This window comes from Macaca nemestrina, chromosome 17 (genome assembly GCF_043159975.1).
Source record: "Macaca nemestrina isolate mMacNem1 chromosome 17, mMacNem.hap1, whole genome shotgun sequence".
NCBI lineage: Eukaryota > Metazoa > Chordata > Mammalia > Primates > Cercopithecidae > Macaca > Macaca nemestrina.
In genome coordinates, this window is record NC_092141.1 from 62,082,898 (window position 1) to 62,090,702 (window position 7,805).

Sequence of the window (7,805 nt, forward strand, 5' to 3'; positions counted from 1 at the left end):
AGCTGGGACTACAGGCACCCGCCACCTCGCCCGGCTAGTTTTTTGTATTTTTTAGTAGAGACGGGGTTTCACTGTGTTAGTCAGGATGGTCTCGATCTCCTGACCTCGTGATCCGCCCGTCTCGGCCTCCCAAAGTGCTGGGATTACAGGCTTGAGCCACCGCGCCCGGCACATCTGGATAATTTTTGTATTTTTTTTTTTTTTTTTTTTTTTTTGAGACGGAGTCTCGCTCTGTCGCCCAGGCTGGAGTGCAGTGGCGCGATCTCGGCTCACTGCAAGCTCCGCCTCCCGGGTTCACGCCATTCTCCTGCCTCAGCCTCCCGAGTAGCTGGGACTACAGGTGCCCACAACCGCGCCCGGCTAATTTTTTGTATTTTTAGTAGAGACGGGGTTTCACCGTGGTCTCGATCTCCTGACCTTGTGATCCGCCCGCCTCGGCCTCCCAAAGTGCTGGGATTACAGGCGTGAGCCACCGCGCCCGGCCAATTTTTGTATTTTTAATAGAGACAGGGTTTCACCATGTTGGCCAGGCTGTTCTCGAACTCCTGACCTCAAATGATCCACCCACCTCAGCCTCCCAAAGTGCTGGGATTACAGGCGTGAGCCACTGCGCCCAGCCCACTCTCTTCTCTTGTCAGCCCAGAGTCCCTGATTTGTCAGATCATCTTGACTCCCCACCCTCTGTCTTTTGGGGTTACACTTCTCTGACAAAACCCGAACATTTGGACTTCTGATTTGAGATGGCTACCCTGAGCCCGCATGTGTGCCCCTTCATCCTGGACAATCCCTTTGAAATGACACACAAAAAAATATCCTGGGGTTTTAAAACAGATTCGATTATACTGATAGCACAACCTAACAAAGAAGGAATCCATGACACCATAGAGGGCTCCACTAAGAGTGTGGATTTTCCCCAAAGAGCCCTAGATTTGCATCTCAGCATGGGAATAAGGCAGGGATGTCCACCCTCTTCATCCCTAGTCAGCATTGTAGTTCAACCAGTGCAAGAAAGGGAAAAAGACATCAGATTTGAAAGGCAGCAGCAAAATGATCATTATTCACAGATGACATGAATTTCTATGTAGAAAATCTGATGGAATTTGTTAAGTGGCTATTAGAACTAATAAGTAAGTTTAACAAGATTGTAGGAGATAAGATCAATATATAAAAATCGATTACATTTCTATATACTAGCAAGTGAACTATTGGAAATTGAAATTAAAAAAAAAAAGAAACCCTGTATAGTAACATCCAAAAAATATGAAATATTTAGGGATAAGTCTGACAAAGGATATACAAGACTTGACACCAGAAACTATGAAATTTGCTTAGAGGAATTAAAGACCTGAATATCATCCCTAGTCAGCACTGTAGTTCAGCCAATGCAAGAAAGGGAAAAAGGCATCAGATTTGAAAGGCAGCAGCAAAATGATCATTATTCACAGATGGCATGAATTTCTACACAGAAAATCTGATGGAAGCTGGGTGCAGTGGCTCACGCCTGTAATATCAGCACTTTGGGAGGCCAAAGCGGGTGGATCATCTGAGGTTAGGAGTTCAAGACCAGCCTGGCCAACATGCTGAAACCCCATTTCTACCAAAAATACAAAAATTAGCAGGGTGTGGTGGCAGGCACCTGTAATCCCAGCTACTCGGGAGGCCAAGGCAGGAGAATGGCTTGAACCCGGGAGGCAGAGGTTGCAGTGAGCCAAGATTGCGCCATTGCACTCCAGCCTAGGTGACAGAGCGAGACTCTGTCAACATATAAAAATCGATTACATTTCTATATACTAGAAGGTGAACTATTGGAAATTGAAATTTAAAAAAAAAAAAAAAACCTGTATAGTAGCATCCAAAACATATGAACTATTTAGGGATAAGTCTGACAAAGGATATACAAGACTTGATACCAGAAACTATGAAACTTGCTTAGAGGAATTAAAGACCTGAATAAATAGAGAAATATACCATGCTCATGAATCAGAAGACTTAATACTGTCAAGATGTCAACTCTGGCCGGGTGCAGTGGCTCATGCTTGTAATCCCAGCACTTTGGGAGGCTGAGGTGGGCAGATCACGAGGTCGGGAGATCAAGACCATCCTGGCTAACACAGTGAAACCCCGTTTCAACTAAAAATACAAAAAATTAGCTGGGTATGGTGGCGGGCACCTGTAGTCCCAGCTACTCGGGAGTCTGAGGCAGGAGAATGGCGTGAACCTGGGAGGTGGAGCTTGCAGTGAGCCGAGATCCCCCCACTGCACTCCAGCCTGGGCAACAGAGCGAGACTCCATCTAAAAAAAAAAAAAAAGATGTGAACTCTTCCCAAACTGATCCATAAATTCAACACAAGCCCAGTCAAACTTCCAGCAGATTTTTTGTTTAGAAATTGACAAGCTAATTCTAAAATTCTTATAAAAATGCAGGGACTGAGACCAAGCACAGTGCTCATGCCTGTAATCCCAGCACCTTGGGAGGCCGAGACAGGCGGATCGCCTTAAGTCAGAAGTTCAAGACAAGCCTGGGCAACATGCTGAAACCCCTTCTCTACTAAAAATACAAAACTTAGCCAGAACGGTGGCACACGCCTGTAATCCCAACTACTTAGGAGTCTGAGGCATGAGAATCACTTGAACCCGGGAGGTAGAGGTTGCAGTGAGCCAAGATCACACCACTGCACTCCAGCCTGGGCGACAGAGTGAGACTGTGTTGGAGGAAAGAAAGAAAGGAAGAAAGGAAGAAAGGAAGAAAGGAAGGAAGGAAGGAAGGAAGGAAGGAAGGAAGGAAGGAAGGAAGAAAGAAAGAAAGAAAGAAAGAAAGAAAGAAAGAAAGAAAGAAAGAAAGAAAGAAAGAAAGAAAGAAAGAAAGAAAGAAAGAAGGAAAGAAGGAAAGAAGGAAAGAAGGAAAGAAAGGAAAGAAAGGAAGAAAGGAAGAAAGGAAGACAGGAAGAAAGAAAGAAGGAAGGAAGGAAGGAAGGAAGGAAGGAGAAAGAAGGAAGGAAGGAAGGAAGGAAGGAAGGAAAGGCAGGCAGGCACAAGGGATTCAGAATAATCAAAACAATTTTGGAAAAGAAGGGGACAAATTGAAGGACTTCTACTACTTCAAGATGATTGTAAAGCGACAGCACAATCAAGACAGTGTCATATTGGCATCAAGATGGGCAAATAGATCAAGACTTGTAAACAGATCCACGTATATAAGTTCAACCGAATTTCAACAAAGATGTAAAGGCAATCTAGTGGAAGAAAGATAGTATTTTTGCCAGGTACAGTGGCTCACGCCTGTGATCCTAGCATTTTGGGAGGCCAAGGCAGTTGGGTCACTCGAGTTCAGGAGTTTGAGCCCAGCCTAGGCAACATGGTGAAACCCTGTCTCTACCAAAACCACAAAAATTAGCCAGTCATGGTAGCATGCGCCTGTGGTCCCAGCTACTTGGGAGGCTGAGGCGAGAGGATTGTTTGAGCCCAGGAAGTAGGCTGCAGTGAGCCGTGGTCATGCTGCTGCACTCCAGCATGGACAACAGAGCGAGATCCCGTCTCAAATAAAATATAAATAGACAGTAAGTCAGCTGGTTGTTGTGGCATGCACCTGTAGTCCTAGCTACTCGGGAGGCTGAAGCAAGAGGATTACTTGAGCCCAGAAGTTCAAGACTGCAGTGAGCTACGATCATGCCACTGCACAGCTTGGGTGAGAGAACAAAACCTTGCCTAAAAAAAAAAAAAGGAAAAGAAAAAAGAAAAGGCCGGGTGCGGTGGGTCACGCTTGTAATCCCAGCACTTTGGGAGGCCGAGGTGGGCACATAACCTGAAGTCAGGAGTTCAAGACCAGCCTGGCCAACATGGTAAAATGCTATCTCTACAAAAACACAAAAATTAGCCAGGCATGATGGTGGGTGACTGCAATCCCAGCTACTTGGGAGGCTGAGGCAGGAGAATCACTTGGGATACAGAGGTTTCAGTGGGCCAAGATCACGCCACTGCACTGCAGCCTGGGCAATAGAGAGAGACTCGGTCTCAAGAAAGAAAGAAAAGAAAGAAAGAAAGAAAGAAAGAAAGAAAGAAAGAAAGAAAGAAAGAAAGAAAGAAAGAAAGAAAGAAAGAAAGAAAGAAAGAAAGAAAGAGAGAAAGAGAGAAAGAGAGAAAGAGAGAAAGAGAGAAAGAGAGAGAGAGAGAGAGAGAGAGAGAGAGAAGAGAGAAAGAGAGAAAGAGAGAGAGAAAGAAAGAAAGAAAGAAAGAAAGAAAGAAAGAAAGAAAGAAAGAAAGAAAGAAGGAAAGAGAGAGAGAAAGAAGGAGAGAGAGAGAGGGAGGGAGGGAGGGAGGAAGGAGAGAGAAAAGAAAAGAAGGAAAGAAAGAAGGAAAGAAGGAAAGAAGGAAGGAAGGAAAGAAAGAAAGAAAGAAAGAAACAAACAAACAAACAAACAAACAAACAAAGAGGAAGAGAATAAAAAAGCAAGCCAGACTGGGAAAGAGTATTTGCAAGCATATATGGATAAAGGACTTTTATCCAGGATACAAAAAGAACTCTAAAATCCCAATAATAAGAAAACAACCCGTTATTTAAAATGGCCATACGGAGCCAGGTGCAATGGCTCACACCTGTAATTCCAGCACTTGGGGAGGCCGAGGCAGGTGGATCACCCGAGGTCAAGAGTTTAAGACTAGCCTGGCCAACATGGCGACACCCGGTCTTTACTAAAAATACAAAAATTAGCTGGGCGTGGTGGTGTGCGCCTGTAGTTCCAGATACTTTGGAGGCCGAGGCAGGAGAATCGCTTGAACCTGGGAGGCAGAGGTTGCAGTGAGCCGAGATCATGCCACTGCACTACAGTCTGGTGACAGAGCGAAACTCCTTCTCAAATAAATAAATAAATAAATAGGTACAAGTTCCGGGCATGGTAACTTGCACCTGTAATCCCAGCATTTTGGGAGGCCAAGGCAGAAGGATTTCTTGAGCCCAGAAGTTAGAGACGAGTCTAACAACATAATGAAACCCTGTCTCTACAAAAAAAATGTTTAAGCTGGACACGGTGGCTCACACCTGTAATCCTAGCACTTTGGGAGGCTGAGACAGGTGGATCACCTGAGGTCAGGAGTTCGAGACCAGCCTGGTCAACATGGTGAAACCCTGTCTCTACTTAAAAAAAATACAAAAATTAGCCAGGCGTGGTGGCGGGCACCTATAATCCCAGCTACTGGGGAGGCTGAGGCAGGAGAATTGCTTGAACCTGGGAGGCAGATGTTGCAGTGAGCTGAGATCACTCCACTGCACTCCAGCCTGGGCGACAGAGCAACACTCTGTCTCAAAAAAAAAAAAAAAGTTTAAAAACTAGCTGATCATTGTGGCTCATGCCTGTAGTCGCCGCTACTTGAGAGGCTGATGTGGGAGGATCCCTTGAGCCACAGAAGTCAAGGCTGCAGTGAGCCACGTTTGCACCACTGCACTCCAGTCTGGGCAACAGAGCAAGACCCTGTTTCAGGGGAAAAAAAAAAAAAAAGCACAAGGTTTTGGATACTTCAACAAAGAAGAAGATATGCAGATGGATATAGAAAGATGCCCATCACTAGTCATTAGAGAAATGCAAATTATGGTTTCACAATGAGATAATTGCTATTGGAACAGCACAGTATCAAGTGCTGCTGAAAATGAGGAGAAAATGAAACTCATACACTGCTGGTGGGTATGTAACATGGTATTACCACTTTGGAAATTAGTTTAGCGGTGGTTTTTTGTTTTGTTTTGTTTTGTTTTTTTGAGACAGAGTCTCGCTCTGTTGCCCAAGCTAGAGTGCAGTGACGTGATCTTGGTTCACTGTAACCTCCACTTCCTGTCTTCAAGCCATTCTGCCTCAGCTTCCCGAGTAGCTGGGACCACAGGTGCCTGCCACCATGCCTGGCTAATTTGTTTTGCTTTGTTTTGAGACAGGGTCTTGCTCTGTCGCCCAGGCTGGAGTGCAGTGGTGCAATTTCAGTTCACTGCAACCTCTGCCTCCTGGGTTCAAGCGATTCTCCTGCCTCAGCCTCCTGAGTAGCTGGGATTACAGGCGTGCACCACCACGCCCAGTTAATTTTTGTATTTTTAGTAGAGACGGGGTTTCACCATGTTGACCAGGTTGGTCACAAACTCTTGACCTCAAGTGATCCCCACACCTCGGCCTCCCGAAGTGCTAGGATTCCAAGTGTGAGCCACTGCGCCCGGACACATAATAAAAAAGTATTACGCTGGACGAAAGAAGACAAATGAAAAAAAGAGTATCTACTGTATGACTGCATCCAGAAAATGCAAACTAATCTATAGGGATGGAAAACAGATCAATGGTTGCCTAGAGATGAGGGGAGGGGGTGGAGAGTGGGGGGAGCAAAAGGGCATGGGGAAACTTTCGGGGTGATAAATATGTTCATTATCTTGACTTGATGGCTTTGAGGATATGTTCATATGTGAAAACTTATCAAATTGTACATTTTAAATATGTGTAGTTTATTGTATTATCAATTGTTCATAATAAAGCTATAAAAAGGTAAATAAAAAGAAGCAAGAATCAAATAAAAGAGTTAATCTAAGAAAAGAAATGAGATATAAATACTACAAAAAGAGCAAAATCATCACTACATGCAGATTACATTATTATCTAGTTAGAAAAGTCAAAGATTCAACTGAAGCCATTTAGATCACAGCAGCAGGTTCAGTAAAATGGCCAGTTAAAAGAAAAATGTACAAAAATCAATAGTTTTATTTTTTACCAAGAAAAACCAATTTTAAAATGTTAGAAAAAATTATCTAATTCATGATAGCAATTGAAGCTATGAAATACCCAGGAATAAACTTTACCCAGGATATACAAGAAGACCTGAATAGCGAGATCTATGCCATCTTCTCAAAATGGAAGAACACTCTGGAAAAGCTCTCATTTTCCCCAAGATTACTCTATAAATTCAATGCAGCTCCAGTTTAAATTTCCAGTGGAATTATTTAACCAAAACTAGAAAAGATAATTCTAAAATTCATCTGGAAGAGTAAATGGATACTGACAACAACAACAACAACAAAGTAGTTAAAAATAAGGATAATTGACCAGGTGGGAATTACTTCCATTACCACTAATCCAAATGTACTATAAAACAATTATTATTACAGCAAGCATAGGATTTATTTTCCTATTTCACAAATATTTATGAAATAACCAAGTAAATGAATAGGCAAACATAACAATAGAACACGTTGTACAGAAACAGTTTCCAAAACATTTTTCATGTAGTGAATATTTTAGTATAAAGGCTTTTCGTGTATTTATATTATTTTTATTTTTTATTTTTCCGAGATAGAGTCTCATTCTGTCGCTCAGGCTGGAGTGCAGTGGCGTGATCTCTGCTCACTGAAACCTCTGACTCCTGGGTTCAAGTGATTCTCCTGCTTCAGCCTCCCAAGAAGATGGGATTACAGGTGCCCACCACCACGCCCAGCTAATTTTGGTATTTTTAGTAGAGATGGGGTTTCACCATGTTGGCCAGGCTGGTCTTGAACTCCTGACCTCAAGTGATCTGCCCACCTCGGCCTCCAAAAGTGCTGGGATTACAGGCATGAGCCATCTGTATTTAATGTATTTCTATTAAATATGTCCTGGATATCCATGAGTCCCTCAAAAGCAACATGTCCCAAATTGACCTACCTTCCTATTCATGCCCCTCTTCCTACTCCACAGTTCCAGACAATCACTCAGCCAGGAAAAGTAGTCACCCTGGATCCCTCCTTTCCCTCCCACTCACTCTCTCATTCAGTTTTACCTTTTAAGATACTTCTCAATCTCCACCTC